This window comes from Eptatretus burgeri, chromosome 3 (genome assembly GCF_056783735.1).
Source record: "Eptatretus burgeri isolate ZD-2024b chromosome 3, Ebu_testis_v1, whole genome shotgun sequence".
Lineage (NCBI taxonomy): Eukaryota > Metazoa > Chordata > Myxini > Myxiniformes > Myxinidae > Eptatretus > Eptatretus burgeri.
In genome coordinates this window covers 13,139,522-13,157,798 of record NC_140963.1, presented here as the reverse complement: position 1 = coordinate 13,157,798, position 18,277 = coordinate 13,139,522, and the positions used below count along the sequence as shown (strand labels likewise).

General features: G+C 44.6%; 1 long non-coding RNA gene across 2 annotated transcripts in view; it reads left to right on the top strand.

Moving 5' to 3' along the window:
• The window catches only part of LOC147029416 (uncharacterized), an 85,287-nt gene that overhangs the window by 51,515 nt on the left and 15,495 nt on the right, over positions 1–18,277 (top strand). The window lies entirely within an intron of this gene.

Genomic DNA, 18,277 nt, shown 5'->3' with positions numbered 1-18,277 from the left:
AGGGCTCGAGCTCAGGATCCTAAGATCTTAAGCTAGCCACCTTAACCGTTAAGCCAACACGAGGCTTAATGAAGGCAGAGGTACAGTAATTAACCATTATTTTTTATCAGAGGACAATGGTTAAAGTGAGACCGAGTGGGGGATAAATAACATTGAGGAGGGCATGGGGAAGAGAAAAATAAAACTTATTCCCATTTTAACAAGTTTAGGTTTTTTTTCTGGGAGCATTGTCTATGAAAAGGGAAGATGGGGGTTTGGGGGGTAAGATTATGAAGGGGGGAGAGGGGAATTTGTGAGAGGAGTAGTATTGAGGGAGGAAGAGGAATCCTGCTGAAGATCAGAATCCAATAACCAAATGGGCCATCACTCACCAAACAGCACTTCATCGTCTTTGGCGCAGCGCACATTATGTATTGCCGCTGAGTGTGTACATTGTGGAAAACATGATTTAAGATGACAGTTGAAAAATTAAATTGCTGATCATTGTTTTCAACTTTATTGTGCCAAGAAACAGAGAAGAAAGAGAATCAGAGAATGAAATAAACAATACTCTGTTTGACATGTTGGGATCCCGGATTATATTGATGCAGACTTTATGTATTTGTCCTTTGTCAACTTACGTACTATTTTGCGAAAAACAATGTGAAAGTATTGTTTTATTTCAGTTGAATACATGAATGATGATGACAAGGTTTGACTCATAGATGCTGTTTTCATCTTTTCATCATGAAAAGCACACACCCCTTCTTTCCTGCATTGCACTTAATTGCACCGTAATGAATGCCATGCAGTGAAGGTCATTAATGTTAATTTACCAGTAAATTATATTATGGATCGAATGAGGTTAATGGAACATGTTAGTTGTCAAATACCACTCATGTGATATGGGCATCAATTGATGTCTTTCGAATGGACATCAATTGTGTTATACATACAGGGCACAATTAGAGGTGCTCTTTGGTATCCATATAATATGGTAGTCGTCGGCTTGCACAAGTTGAAAGATGGTGGTTTATTAGGTTTATGCAAGATATGAGGCTTAACGATGTGTGTGTATATGTGTGTGTATGTATATATATATATATATATATATATATATATATATATATATATATATATTTATATATATATATATATATATATATATATATATATATATATATATATATATATATATATATATCATCAACATCATTTATTTAAGTCACTATTATTCCCCTTACGGGGGGTTGCTGACTTTCACTCCTTCCGTGACATAACTCCAGCTCTCCACTTTCTTCTATCTTCTGCGTCTTCCACTCCCAATCCCAATTTCTGACTTGCTTTCATAACCAACTCCTTCCAACTTAACTTTGGCCTTCCTCTTCCCCTTTTCCCCTCCACTTCCTAATTCCATACTCTCTTAACTTCCTCATCGCCTCTCTTTCTTAGCACGTGACCCAACCATCTCAAGCCACTTCTTCTTACCACCTCCACTATTGTATCTTTTAGACCAATCCTTTCCATCAACTCCTTCGTGTTCTTTCTGTCTACCAACTGTACTCCACACATCTTTCTTATCATTGCTCTTTCTGTTCTTCTCAAGATACCTTCTTTTCCCGATCTCACAGTCCATGCCTCTGACCCATAAACCATTACTGCTCTCACACAGGTGGAATAGATCTTACCTTTCAGCTTCAAAGGCAGTCTTTTACCACAAAACACGAATGCAACCTCGTTGAATTTCATCCAACCCAATCTTGTTCTTGTAACTGCAAGCTCACTCCCTCCACTACTGTTGATGGTGTCACCCAGATCACAAAATCTGCTTACTCTCTCAAGATCTTTCAATCTTTGCTCCACATCCTGATCCTGGTAGCTTAAATTTCTTCTTCTGATACAGACTTTACACTCAAAACTACCATCCATTCTTTGTGTCACCCTTTTCACATTTGTACATCTACCATGAATCCATTTGTGACAAGAACTGCATCTGATGGCATTACTTACCACTCTTTCACCACAAACTCCACATGGATCTTTCTTGGCCAATTCAATAACCCCTGTTTCTTCACCACATTCCATAATTTTCGGTTTCCCCATGTTGATTTTCAAACCTTTGCCTTCAAACGCCCTCTTCCATTTGTTGAACTTTGATTCCAACTCCTCCATTAATTCTGCAATTTAGACTAAATCATCCGCATAAAGGAATTCAAACAACACACCTTTTCTTTCTGACTCTGACAATACGTCAAGTACCGTCACAAACAGGAGCGGCGAAAGCACCGATCCCTGATGAACGCCCACAACCACATTTAATTTTTCAGAGAAACCACTACCAACTTGAACTCGTGTCGTTGCATCTTCATAAAGTTTCATTACAACCCCCACCAAAGCCTCAGGAACATTTATTTTGTGTAGCGTCCATTCGATGACTTTCCTGGGGACTCTGTCAAAAGCCTGTTTCCAGGTCCACAAAACACATGAATAATTTATTTTTCTTTTCTTGATAGCACTCCTGCATACGCCTGACTATGAAGATCGCATCAACCATACCTTTTCCTGGCAAGAAACCATGTTGCATCTCATCAATCTTCACCACCTCCCTGAGCCGTTTCACTAACACTCTTTCCACAAGTTTCATTCCATGTTCCAGTTGTTTCACTCCACGATACGATCCACATTCCATGACACTCCCTTTACCTTTGTAGGTGGGTCCCAAGGTGCTTTGTTTCCAATCCTATGGCATGCTCTTACCTTGCATTATCTCATTTGCAACCTGATGTAATACTTCTAATCCAAGAGGACACGATGTAAAATGCTCCTTCGTAATGCTTGATGAACCACCTGCTTTTCCATTCTTCATACTTTCCAAAGCTTTCTTTATTTCTTCCTTTGAGATTTCTTTCACTGGGCCCTCCATTCTTTCAGCTTCCACTAAACCATCCCACTGATTTTCCTGATTCATGATGGATTCCATATGCTTCTTTCAGATTCTTCTTCCATCTTCATCAACAAATAAAATCCTCCCATTTTTTATCCTTTATACAGTTGCTTTCAGTGATGTCACGAGATTCCCTCTTCATTATCTTCAGTTTCTGAAAAATTCCTTGTCTCTTCATCTGCAACTGTTCCAGCTCTTTTTCAGCTTCTTTCTTCATGGCTTCTGCCACCGCCTTCTTCGCCTTCTTCTTATCTCTCTTGTATCTTGCTTTGTTATATATATATATATATATATATATATATATATATATATATATATATATATATATATATATATATATATATATATATATATATATATATATACACATACACACATACATATATATATATATATATATATATATATATATATATATATATATATATATATATATATATATATATATATATATATATATATATATATATATATATATATATATATATATATATATATATATATATATATATATATATATATATATATATATATATATACATATATATATACATACATATATACTCCCTGTGTCATAAGAGGTGACCAGGGTTGCGTCAGGAAGGGCTTCCGGCGTAAAACCGATGCCAAATCAGTATACGGATCATAACGGATGATCCGCTGTGGCGAACCCTAACAGGAGCAGCTGAAAGAAGAAGAAGAAGATACATATATATATATATATATATATATATATATATATATATATATATATATATATATATATATATATATATATATATATATATATATATATATATATATTGTTGCGAATTCGCTCGCGCCGGCGTGCGAGCGGCCACGTAACTCGAATCGCGGCACATCGCCCACCGGACGGACAATTCTGTCGTGACCCTCTCAGACTAACGCCGGGAGCTTGTCACGGGTGGGCCTTTCGGCCTCACCACGATCGTGCCAATCGGCCCCCCGCGTGGGATAGGGTTGTTCGCCAAACTCGACCTACCTAAGTACCCACGCGGAGGGAAGACCGGGCGATCGCACCTCGCCGCAGGTCGACTCCGGACACGGGCCACTTAAGCGACCCTTTCCGTACTCGCGGGATAACCGAGCGGTGTTATCGTCGGCCTCGACGGTTCCGATTAATTATCGGGCATATTAAGCCCACTACCAACCCTTTACATGAAGCAAGATGGAGATTCAATTAAAGAAAAGACGAAGCGAAATAGGAAAAACAGTTCAACATAATTCACATTTATTCCGCGGCACACGGAGAGCACACATAAACAATTACAACAATTATGCACCAAAAGCAGATGTAACAAAAGAAACACAACAATGCAGATCTACTACCGACTACGCGAGGACACGGCAACACTTAAACAGTTTTACTTTACAGACGGCACAAACAACACATTTACTCAAAAGCAAAAGAAAAGGGCCACCCTCAAAGACAAGGGGGCAGACGGGGCCTGTGGGCCGCGAGACCGGGTGGATCCTATCCGTGTCTTTGTGATGAGCCGCAAATGTGGCGGCGCGGCGGTGCCCCGACTCCGCGCTCCTTCGCGGGTTTCGTTGGCACTGCTTGGAGTCGGGTGGGAACGGGGCCCCCCTTTTCGCACTATCTCAGCGCGGGGGGGGGTAAAGGGGGGAATTGTTGATGCTCTGGGGAAAGAGGATAGCTGGCTTGCTTGGGTCCCGCGATGAGCGACTCCACTGCGAGCTCGTCGACGACCGCCGTCTTCCTTGCCTCGGACCCGAGCTATCCGGTCCCCTCCGCAATTCTCCTCAGCCGACTGCAGCAAATCACCTCGACCGCGCTCCAGGCTCCAGGCTTCCTCTCTCTGCAGCTCCCCGACAGACTCCGAACCCCGACAGACTTCTCCTCTCCAGACCCGACTTGACTCTTCTCAAAACTCTCCTTGACTCTTCTCAAACGGACTTGACTGAGCCCGACTCGACACTGCGCTCGGCGCTTTATAGTCCGGCAGGAGAACCCATATGCAAATTTCTGGATCAGAACGAGCTCGGGGTTGGAGCCACGCTCACCCATTGGACGGAGAAAAAGGGGCGTGAGTCTCCCCTGATCCTCGAATTTGCATATCCCGATTCTACACCGACGCACCTGGAGGCGGGGCCAAACCGCCCCGCGCTTGCTGATTGGACGGATCAGAACTGGGCGTGTATCATTCCTGATCCGAATTCTCCTCGGAAAGGCCGCACTTTGCACCCGTGGCTCGGTGCGCGTCCCGCACGAGGCCAGGACAGCCTGACGCTCGGTGCCCACAAGCGGTGCGGGAATGGCAGCAGAGGTGAAGGTGGTGGAGGGTTTATTGTGGTGGTTTATGGCCATGGCGACGTTTGGAATGGCGGTGATGCGATGTTTGTGGGAGCGAGTTGTGAAGGTAAAGTTTGTGGCTGTTGGCGTTGTTGTTGTTGTGAAGCGGCATTGCGGTCGGTGGTTGTTGTGTGATGGCGGTTGAGACGTGGTTGGTTTAAAATAAAGATAGAACAGAAAAACGACTATCTCAAAGGGTCGCAGCCTGAATGAATCACATTTATTCCCTCTAAACAACGGGTTTGGGGCTAACTACACATATACTTACAGAGATATCTCACCTACGGGACCTGAATGGTGGTTTGCGAATTTCCTCAACCGTAACAATATATATATATATATATATATATATATATATATATATATATATATATATATATATATATATATATATGTATATATATATATATGTATATATATATATATATATATATGTATATGTATATGTATGTATATATATATGTATATATATATATATATGTATGTATATATATATATATATATATATATATATATATATATATATATATATATATATATATATATATACACACGGACCTTCCTTGCTTTTTTTTAGCCTCGGGGATGTTGGATGCTTCCATTGTGATGACTGGAACTTGGTTTCTGGGTCGTACCCATAAAGCCAGGTCTCATCGCCAGTGACCACTATGTTGAAGAAGTTGGGATCGCTGTTCACAGTCTCCAGCATTTCCTGTGCGATCTCCAAACGGAGTTGCTTCTGCTCGATCGTTAGCAGCTTTGGCACGAACTTCGCTGAGATTCTCCTTCAGCCCAAATCCTCAGTCACAATGGAATGAAGGAATCCAATGCTGACGCCCGCCGCGTTTGCAAGTTCTCTGATCGTGATTCGACGATCCTGCATCAGCAGGGTCCTCACTTGGTCAATGACGATCTCATTTCGGGATGGTGAGGGCCTACAGAACGTGCTTCACTTTCCACTGATGTGCGACCATCTTTGAAGCGGTTGTACCACTCTTTTATCTGTGTGGTGCCCATTGCTTCGTTCCCAAAGGCCTGTTGAATCTTACGGATCGTTTCCATTTGGGAATCGCCAAGCTTTACACAAAATTTCATGCAGTAGCGTTGTTCAAGTTTTACCGCCATTTTGTCAAAAACGAAAATCCGACAGCACTCACTTACACTTCCTCACTCATCGGCGGTCTGTCGGCGACTGACAGCTTCTGCAGGCGGGAAAATATTCACGCATACGAATTAGGATCGCCGACATACGTGCACCAAACCACGCTTCCCTAGCTTCATTTGTTTACGCACGCAAAATTAAGGTTGGATACTTTTTGAACACACCGCGTATATATATATATATATATATATATATATATATATATATATATATATATATATATATATATATATATATATATATATATATATATATATAAAACCACGTGACGCATGATGGTCATTTCTATGAAAATGCTGTTCAAATTTCAAGTCAATAGGATTGATTTCAGATTGTCAATTTCAGAAATGTGGCCTATGTTGACCTTTTGGCTTATGTGGACCTCAAAAATAATTCGTAGTTTAATTCAGTGAGCTGTTGTGAAAATCCTCTTCAAATTTAAAGTCAATCAGATGAAAATTGATGAGTTAAGAAAATTGGCCTATGTCGACCTCCAAAGATTGGACGCTATATCACATGGTCATGTGATATGTGGTAAAATTTCAGTTTCCTCTGCTGAACGGTTTTTGATGTATGCTTTTAACAAAATACAGACATGTACGTCATATGCGACCGATCGCTTAACCTTGCTTTTCACTTCGCAAGCGCAGGGTAATAATATATACAGAAGCAAATATGGAGGCATTTTCAGAAGCCAAGACTTGTATTGATTTGCCTATGGACAAACCATATGTATGACAATAATTTTGATGAAAACTACGGAATGGCAACGAATTAAGGAATTAGATGGTATTTATAGAATACTAAAGGCCCAGTCACACCTTGACGTTTTAGCCAGGAATGGCAACGTATAAAAATGCACGTAAAACGTTGGCGTATGCTGAGGTTTTGAGGTTTTTTAAAGTTTTGGTCCTCTTCATAACGTGTTGGTCATATGCATAACATTTTAGTAACGGGCACAGAACGTTTAGTTGTGTTATAGATAACTTATACCAACGAATGCTTAGCCTGTTATCGGCGTTCACAACCTATGCCCAACGATAGTTTAACTTAGTCATAGCGCGCTGCACCTATCGCCGACGAACTCGTGGCGTTCTCTGTTAAAAACCTGCCGCACGCAGATTTAAATCATAACCGCCTGAAAATTGGAAGTGTCAACATCGCAGTCACACCTTGACGATTTAGCCAGCGTATGCCGACCTCTGAAAAATGTGTCTAAAACGCTGGGACACGTCGAATACGGTATGGGTAAGTTGTGCATACGTTAGGAGCACGATGAAAACAATGAAGTACGCTGGCATATTACGTGGTACGTCTAGTACGTCGTGAAATTTCAAGCATGCTGAAAATTTCACGACGTACTCGACATATGGCTCACAAGTTCTGCATACGATGTCATAAGTTCTCGGCACGCTCCGCAATCGTTTACACACGTCGGCCACACGTTACTTGTAAGTTACTCATAAGTCGAAACACGTCGAGGTAATGTTTAGCATACCCGAAACTTAATTTTGAACCTATTAGGAGCGTGCTTTGAACCTATGAGTTGCGTTCTTTGAACCTATGTGTAACGTATCTCAAACTCACATTGGCGTATGTCGACGAATTTGATTGACATCTTCCGGACGACCACAGAACTTACTGAACGTGTTTCTAACTTACAGCTACCGTATAATGGCGTATTGGCAGCGTTTAGGGGACTTGGTATTTTCAAATGGGCTTCACAAGAGGAACCCGTCAGTGTTCCAGACTCCATGTTGAGTAGATGTCAGTCAGTAGCAGTGGCAGTAGCAGTAGTAGTAGTAGTTGTTCGAGAGAATTTATTGATGTCGATGTTATTACTAGTAGTAGTAGTAGTTCGAGAGAATTTAGTGATGTCAATGTTAGTAGTAGTAGTAGTATCAGTAGGAGTAGTTCGAGAGAATTTATTGATGTCGATGTTGGTAGTAGTCGTAGTAGTAGTAATAGTAGCAGTTCGAGAGAATTTAGTGATGTCGATGTTATTAGTAGTAGTAGTAGTAGTAGTTCGAGAGAATTTCGTGATGTCGATGTTATTAGTAGTAGTAGTAGTAGTAGTAGTTCTAGAGAATTTAGTGATTTCGATGTTAGTAGTAGTAGTAGTAGTAGTAGCAGTTCGAGAGAATTTAGTGATGTCTATGTTATTAGTAGTAGTAGTAGTAGTAGTTCGAGAGAATTTAGTGATGTCGATGTTATTAGTAGTAGTAGTTCGAGAGAATTTAGTGTTGTCAATGTTAGTAGTAGTAGTAGTATTAGCAGTAGCAGTAGTAGTTCGAGAGAATTTAGTGATTCAATGTTAGTAGTAGTAGTCGTGGTTCGAGAGAATTTAGTGATGTCGAGTTATTAGTAGTAGTAGTAGTAGTAGTAGTAGTAGTTCGAGAGAATTTAGTGATGTCAATGTTAGTAGTAGTAGTAGTATCAGTAGGAGTAGTTAGAGAGAATTTAGTGATGTCGATGTTGGTAGTAGTAGTAGTAGTAGTTCGAGAGAATTTACTGATGTCGATGTTGGTAGTAGTAGTAGAAGTAGTACTTTCAAGTAAAGTGTTGCAAAGTGTGACAATGTTCGTGTAGCGTGCTTACAACACATTACTTATAGGTGAGAGATAAGTTTCGGGTACGCTAAACATTACCTTGACGTGTTTCGACTTATGAGTAACTTACAAGTAACGTGTGTCAACGATCGCATAACGTGCCTACAGCTTATGTCCAGCGTAGCAGAACGTGTGAGTCATACACCGGAATACGTCGTAAAATTTCAAGCATGAAAAAATTCGATGAAAACCCAAAAGTTCAACGTTTAAAGCCAGCGTACAACGACGTATGGCAGTGTTTTTCAGCGTGCTCTCAATGTTATCAAAACTTACCCATAACATATTCGACGTGAACCAGCGTTTTAGACAAATTTTACAAAAATCGGCATAAGCTGGCTAAAACGTCAAGGTGTGACTGGGCCTTTACCCTGTGCAGTCTTTCGAAGGATTTGGTGCAAGCCAACTCTTCTGATTTTGTGACAGGTTTTGTTTTTTCTTTGTTGCAATGTGGTGCCAGGCCAGTGATCGATGATGTTACTTTTATCAAATTATATTTCCCATGGGTAGTTGATCAATTGGTTAAAGTTTTGCATTGATCGTTTCGCGGTTTCAACATTTGCAGAGAATTTTTTTTTCACACTGACCGGATCAAGCCTTGCACTTCTCGAATTATAACGTCATAATGAAGGCACTGTTGACATCATCATTTATGTATATTATTCCCCATTGGGGAGTACTTGACAATGAGCTATGTTTCAAGTTTTTTTTCCATGGAGCCGTTTCGGAGATATAGAGGTGCAAAGTTTCTCGGTTTGTTCCAAGATGGTGCCTGTACCACGTGACCTTTGACATCATAATTATGAGTAAAAAAAATTCTACAGGAGGAGGTGCACCTATTTGGAGAAATTCATGTCAATCGGACTAATGGTTTCTGAGAAAATGAATTTTTAAAATGCAGGCTCACGCAAACATAGTGTTGTGGTTGACCAAATTCGCAAACCACCATTCAGGTCCCTTAGGTGAGATATCTCTGTAAGTATATGTGTAGTTAGGCCCAAACCCGTTGTTTCGAGGGAATAAATGTCATCCAGTCAGGCTGCGACTCTTCAGGATAGCCGTTTTTCTTTTACTATCTTTATTTTGGACCAGCCGCCATTACTACCACCACCAACCACGTCGCAACAGCCATCACAACAACAACCACCAACCACAACGCCGCTTCACAACAACAACCACCAACCACAACGCTGCTTCACAACAACCACCAACCACAACGCCGCTTCACAACAACCACCAACCACAACGCCGCTTCACAACAACCACCAACCACAACGCCACTTCACAACAACAACCACCAACCACAACGCCACTTCACAACAACCACCAACCACAATGCCGCTTCACAACAACAACCACCAACCACAACGCCGCTTCACCACAACCGCCACGACCTTTACCGTCACAACTCGCCACCATCGCATCCACACCATCTCGCGCCACTTGTGGGCACTGATACTGGACTCGTGCAGGGCGCGCACCAAGCAGCGTATTCAAAAACATCACCGACTTTCCGCAGAAAACGGATCAAAAACGACTCACGCCCACTTTTGTTCCGTCCAATCGGAGAGCGTGGGCGATTTGGCCCCGCCTCCAGGGCGTTGGAGTGCGGTCGCTATATGCAAATTCATGGATCAAAAAGCATTCACGCCCACTTTTCCTCGGTCCAATGGGGAGCCAGTTAGAGGTGAAGGGTCGAAGGCAAAGGGTCAAGGGTGAAAGAGCGAAGCCACGGGGCTTTTATAAACGGCTGCGTTCGTCAGTAAAGACAGTTGTGCGGAGTTCAAGAGAGTCGTCGGTGGAGCTGGAAAGAAGTGGGAGAAGTCAAGAGTGAAGAGTTGGGACGAGCCAAGAGAGGAGACGGAGAGGGCGAGTAGACGGAGCTGTGGAGAGGTGACGGCGGCGAAGGCGGACGAGGGGGTGCTCGCGTCGGTGCCGGGAGCTGCACAGGGAGAGGCCAGCAACGCGACCGAGGTCGAGGAGGAGACGCTCGCCGCGGGACCCGAGACAGGGTGATATCCTCCTTCCCCCGAGCATCAGCAACCCCCTCCTGTTTCCCCCCGCGCTGAGGTAGTGCGACAAAGGGGGCCCCTTTCCCACCCCCTACCAGACACTGTACGCGCGGCCGCGGAGTTGAGGTGCCACCGCCGCTCTGCATCTCATCATCAGACGGGTAGGCCCGACCCGGTCTCGGCCCCAGGCCCGCCTCATCCTTGAGGGTGGTTCTTTTTCTTTTGCTTTGGGAATATGTGTTGTCGGCGCCGTCTGTGAAGTAAAATTGTATAAGTGTTGCCATGTGCCCGGTAGTCGGTTAGATCTGCATTGTTGCATTTGCTTTTTGTGTAATATTGCATTGTCTTCTTCTTTTACATGTGCTTTTGGTGTAATTGTATATGTGTGCTTCCCGTTCATCGCGAAATAAATGTGAGTTATGTTGAACTGTTTTCCCGCTTCGCTTCGTCTTTTCTTTCATTGAATCTCCATCTTGCTTCACGTAAAGGGTTGGTCGTGGGCTAATACGCCCGATAATTAATCGAACCGTCGAGGCCGACGAATAACACCGCTCGGTTATCCCGATAGTACGGAACGGGTCGCTTAAAGTGGCCCATGTCCGAAGTCGACCTGCGGCGAGGTGCGATCGCCCGGTCTACCCTCCGTGTGGGTACTTAGGTAGGTCGAATTTGGCGAGCAACCCTATCCCACGCGGGGGCCGATTGGCACGATCGTGGTGAGACCGAAAGGTCCACCCGTGACTGGTTCCCGGCGTTAGTCCGAGAGGGTCACGACGGGATTGTCCGTCCGGTGGGCGACGTGCCGCGATTCGAGTTACGTGGCCGTTCGCACACCGGCGGGCGCGAATCCGCAACAATACGTACGGCACACGTACACGACCGATCGCTTAGCCCCGCTTTTTTGCTTCGCGAGCGCATGGTAAAAATGGCCAAGAATACTGTGAATAATAATAATAATAACAAGAATAAACCGATTTTTCAAGAAATGAAATAACAATGAGGCAAAGACTTTCATGAGTGAATATCACGTCAATTTGTAAGAAAGGAAACTTTCAAGAATACGAGATCAAATTTTGTTGATAAGAAGACTTAAACCAACCCATAGACGACTGTGCTATTAAAATATAAAACATTAAAACGGATGTAATATATATTTTTTATAATGGATTGCAAAGTAAATTTGAGGATAAATTTCTTTTTAAGGCATGGGGCATTTCATTCTCTGTGTATTTGAAGAAAACCTAGTTCAATGCTTCCCTAGATGTCAAAATAGCTCATTGAAGGATATTACAGTATTTTTATCCAAGAGCAATCAGATGTTCTTTCACAGCATCCTTTAGAAATTGAATGCTGACCAAATTTTTTGTTAATTGTACGAATGCATTGAGGTTGGCATGACCGCTTCTCCGTGTGCACACTCGCCTCTGAGCTCTCGAGCCTGGGTCAGAATCTTGGCCCTGCTACAAACTGTCACCCTGTTGTCTCGCAGGCAGGGCGATTCATCAATGTTTGTGTCATCCCTCAGATGGACGTTAAACCGGGTGTCCCGTCTGCCGACATGAATTGGTGGATGTTAAGGATCCCACCGTCGGCGAGAAGTTGAGCTATCACCGGCGCACTGGTCAAATTCCAAATTCCTGCTCAGACAAACTGCTTGGAAGGCAAAGCCAAACCATCTCAGCCTAACCTTTTGCCAAGCAATTACTTGGTCAGCACTCACACTCTCTAAAGGGCATGCATGGTGCATCTCAGATCTCAGAGTAATGGATTTCCAAGGCCTGAAAATGTACAGAAATGCTTTATAGGGTATGGTACACGAGTTACAAAGGGTATGCTACACAAATTATAGCCAGCCTTCGCAAGCTCGTGGTTGGAGAAAAATAATCTTGGATTGTAATTGAATCGTGTGGATACTATGAAGGGGAAGGGGATGATTAATATGTACCAATTGTCACAGATGAGTTGGATGAGGCTTTTATAACATGGCCCAGAGCCTCGTGGGCTCCCTGTAGATATACCTCATGTCTCAGACAGTCTAGTTTATAATGGGGCATCAGTAGCAATTTCTCATAAAATTTTGACTGTGGGAGTATTCGAGATTCTCTGGGACAGGGCTTGTTACCCTCACCAGAGGAGAGGGTATTGCATTTGGGTCCATCTGTTTGTTTGTTTGTTTGTTTATCCACACAGAACGTGTTTTTCTGAGCAACTGGTTGTCGGATTGACACGACATTTTCACCACAGGAGTGAATACTCCTGCAGAATGTTGTGATGATAATTATGAAGTCATCGGTCACTTTTTATGGCAGCCATGTTGGAAAAATATAAAATTTTGGAATTCTGTATCACCGAAACCGCACGAAGGAAAAAATTGAAACTTGACACATGGCTAGTACTCCACATGGGGAATAAGTATGATGTTTTTTTACATGATGTCATAGGTGCCTTCGTGATGACGTCATAATTGCATACGTAGAACGCGACATACGATCAGTATGAAAAATTTTGAGGGTCATCTCGGGATAAATTGGTTGACAAAAAAAGTTGATTATGTCACCGGTCATGTAGTTCAGCAGCCATGTTTAAAAAAAAATACAAAAAACCTTCAAAAATCTCAAACGGCTGAACATTTTGTATGCCACTGATAGGTCGGATCTGAATTCAGACCTAAACCAAAATCGAATCGGCTTGTTCTTGTCACCCAACCAACTCATCCACCTCGTTTTGTCATAACTTGTCGATCACTCAATGGTGAAGAATCACTTAAATAATTCTCGTATCCGGATCCGGATTCAGATCTTCACCAAAATCGAATCAATTAGTCCTTGTCAGACTCCCAACATATCCACCAAGTTTAATCCAAATCCGTCCATAACTTTTTGAGATATCATGCAATATCGTTTTTCGACCCGTCTCTCAATGGTGGAGAATCACTTAAAATTAAATAATTCTCGTATCTGGATCCGGATTCGGATCTACAACAAAATTGAAGGAATTCTTCCGCTTGGCACTCCCAATCTGTCCACCAAGTTTCGTGTGAATCCATCCATAAGTTTCTTAGATATTGTGCCAGATGAGGTCCGTATAAAAAGTAACGGGACTGAGCCTGCTGTGTGCTCCACTTACACAACTTGAATGAACGGGTTGCGTCACAGTCTTTCGCAACATTCCAGCAATATATATGATTGGTGATGGTTAACTGCGCTCATTGTGTGATTTTTTTTTACCGATCGTGCTTTACACGTTGTCTAGTCTGAGTCGTCGCTATGAGTCGTGAGCAGAGAGCCAATCTGAAGTTTCTTGCCAAGCTTGGCAAAACACCTTCCAAATCCTTCGCAATGTTGCAGCAAGTCTACGGGGAAGAAACAGTCACGTACACGTGCATTTGAATGGCACAAGAGGTTCAAAGAGGGACGGGGGGAGGTTGAAGACGATCCACGGTCTGGAAGACCTTCAACGAGCAGAACGGCGGACAACATCGAGCGTGTGAAGCAGATGGTGCGTGCAGATCGTCGAGTCACGGTGCGGATGAATGTTGAGGAACTTTCCATCAACAAGGACACTGTCTGCAGCATCATCACTGAAAATCTCGAAATGCGTAAGGTGTGCGCAAAGATGGTTCCCAAGCTGTTGTCCGAGGACCAGAAACAGCAAGAGTCACTGTCTGTCAAGACATCAAGCGCCTCGAGGATGATCGAGACCTGCTTGGGAGAGTCATTACTGGTGATGAATCATGGATATTCGAATATGATCCCGAGACCAAAGGGCAGAGTCATCGGTGTAAAAGTCCGGCATCACCAAGACCAAAGAAAGCAAGGATGTCGAAGGTCAAGGTGATTCTTATCGCGTTTTTTTGACATCGAAGGGCATTGTCCACTTCGAGTTTCTACCATAGGGTCAAACAGTGAATCAATACATGTACAAGGAGATTCTCTGGCGCCTCATGAGATCAGTCCGGGACATGAGGAGGGATCGATAGGAGAACAACGCCTGGGTGCTCCACCATGACAACGCCCCTGCTCACAGTACCCTGAGCATCCAACAGTTTATATCAGAGAGGAACGTGCCAACTCTGGAGCAACCCCCGTATTCGCCAGACTTGGCCAGGTCAGGTATGGGAGCATGTGCCAGAACAGCGCGTCGCTGCGTCCACTTTCCGCCGGTACTCCAGGGGCCCCCGTCTGGCCATCCCCCAGGCAGATGCCAGGCCCATCCCCATCTCATTGAGATGATGGTCAACCTGCTGCAACCACGAGGTACGTGGTCAGCCCACTGGCCTCCTCCACTCATGAGACTCCCTCGCTAAGAGAATCTGGTGAGCAGGATCAGCGTCAGGAAAACGAGCCACATGTCCATACAGTCACAACTGACGCTCACGGACAATGCAGGTAACAAATCTCATCCGAGTCTCTCTCAGCAACAGCTCGTTGGACACAAAATCCGACCAGTGACAGCCAAGGATTCTCCGAAGAGACCTGGTACCAAAGGAATTAAGTCTCCTTCTCAGATCCTTGGTCAGAGTCCAAGTCTCGCATCCATAGAGCAAGACTGGAAGTACCAAGGACCTGAAGACTCGGACTTTCGTCCTCCCGCACAGGTACCGGCAGCGCCACACCCCATGATCCAGTGAATCCATGACTCCCCAGGCCCGCCACAGACGTCTATTGACCTCTGACTCACAGCCATCAGAGACATGAATATCACTGCCAAGGTAAGTGAATCTCTCCATGACCTCAACATCCTCACCACAAACAGACACAGACAGGACAGCAGCATCCAAGATGTCACCGAAAGCCTGGATCTTCGTTTTGACCCAAGAAACCCGTAATCCCAGCGGCTCCGACTCCTCATTCAGCACCTTGAGGGCCCCTAAAAGGATGTCTAAAGTCTCCGCAAAGATGACTGCATCATCTGCAAAATCAAGGTCCGAGATCTTGACATTCCCAAACGATGCACCGCAACTTGATCTCTCCGACATCTTCCCTAAAATCCAGTCCATACAAGTGCTGAAAAGTGTGGGGGCCAGTACACATCCCTGACGAACTCCAGTAACAACTGGAAATAAGTCAGAGATGGTACCACCACACTTCACAGCACTCTCAGTACCAGAGTTGAGTTCAGACATCAGATCGAGCAGTTTTGGTGGCACCCCACGAAGACCAAGAATCCTCCAGAGGACATCCCGATTCACTGAATCGAACGCTTTACAGAGATCAACATCGGCTGCAAGCAGCCCCTGCCAAAACTCTCGTCTGCGTTCGGTGAGGACACGAAGAGCAAGGATACGGTCAATCGTTGACCTCTTTGGTGTAAAGCCTGACTGCTCTGGACGTTGGTGCTCAAGCAGATGGTGGCGAACCCGATCAAGAATTATCCGAGCAAAGACCTTGCCCGGCACTGAGAGCAGCGTCACCCCTCGGTAGTTGTTGCAGTCTTGGCGATCACCCTTCCCTTTCCAGAGAGGAACAACAAGGCCCCTCTTCCAATCAGTTGGGATGATGCCTGTGTTCCAGGCAGAGCACAAATCTGCGTGCACACAGGTGATGCTCTACCCCTCACAGATTCCTCGCACATAGGCCTCCTTGTCCACCCTCAATGCACGTACAGTTTTACGCCTCAGCTCCCTGAACAGCTCAGCTCTGCCATTCAGCCTGGCCCTGTGACTCTGGTCAATGGTATCCAGTGTCCCTTGAGAGACAAAATTCTTCTTTGCCCTGCGGTGAGTTCCAAGACATCCACCGGCAACATCAAGGATGGTGGTCTTGAAGGCAATCCTCAACTCTTCCAGACCCCCCAAGTGTCCACTCAGCCTGTTCGCAAACTCCTCAGTTACTCTCTCATCCCTGAGCTTGCCAACATCCAGCCTAGGCTGGGATGGTACCATTCTCCAGGATTTAAGGTGCAGCTTTAGAGTTGCTACAACAAGCCTGGGGTCAGTATTGAGGAACTGAGCACTCCGGTAGACCCTGCAGTTCTGGATCATCCTCAAACGACCATCAATGAGGACATGGTCAATCTCCTTTGCCACACCGCCAGCGTTGGAATACCAAGTCCAGCGATGAGCTTGTGGGCGCTGAAACCATGAACCAGCCACCCTAAGTCCATGACTTCTTGCAAAGTCAAGGAACTTAGTGCTTTTCTGGTTCATAGTTCCTGACCCATGGGGACCAACACGATGGGGACTTCCAGTCGATGCATTGAAATCCCCCAAGACGAGAAGTGTATCTCGTCTGGGGCACTGATCAACCACATACTCGACCGTGGCGTAGAATGCATCCTTCACGGTGAGATCACTCGTCTCAGTCAGAGCATAAACAGAGACCAGGGAAATGACACCTAAGGAGTGACGAATCCTTAATCTCAGAATACGCTCGTTGACCGGTGTTACCTCACTTATCATTGGGGTCAGCTTATTGGACACAGCTACAGCAACTCCTTGGGTATGGTAACCATCAGAGCGACCAGACCAATAGTGGGTGTAACCACCCACCATTATCTCGCCGCAATCCGGTCTCCGAACCTCAGAGAGAGCTGCAATTCCGATGTCAGAACGCTTGAGCTCAGATGATAACAGAAACAGGTGATCATCCTCTCTTAGGGATAGAACATTCTGGGCACCCACCCGAAGGGACCACCTCAGGTTAACCCAAGGAGACCGCCGTCTGGTGGACGACACCTTAGCACCACTCCGACACACTCTCCTGCAATCTGACCCAGGGATGTTACCCCTGTGGTTTCCCTTCTATCATCAAAGATTGGGGGTCCCGAAGGCTTTGCCCCAATCCCGTCATCCGGTGAGCTACCCTGCGAAGGGAAGCTGCACAGGAGGTACTCCCACCGAGTGGGTTTTCAGATTTTTTTGCGTTTTTGTGTTTTGCGGAATGAAGGGTTTTATGGTGGCCGGAGTGCAAATCCTGCCACCAACCTCCTGATAAAGAGTAACCAAACTGCAGGAGGACGTCCGCAGACACAGTTGGGCACTAGATATGGATGGCCGTTGGCTCACAGGGAGCTCCTCTGCCCTTTGACAGGTTTTGTTTTTAATCCTGCTGGGTGTCCATATCCAAACACCCTCCTCACCAGGAAACCTGGTGGGGGAGACGGTTTAGTCGCCAACTCTGGAGCAACCCCCGTATTCGCCAGACTTGGCCCCTTGTGATTTTTTCCTGTTCTCCAAGCTCAAGGCGGTGATCAAGGGGACTGTATTTCCTGATGTGGAGTCCATCAAAAGCCATGATG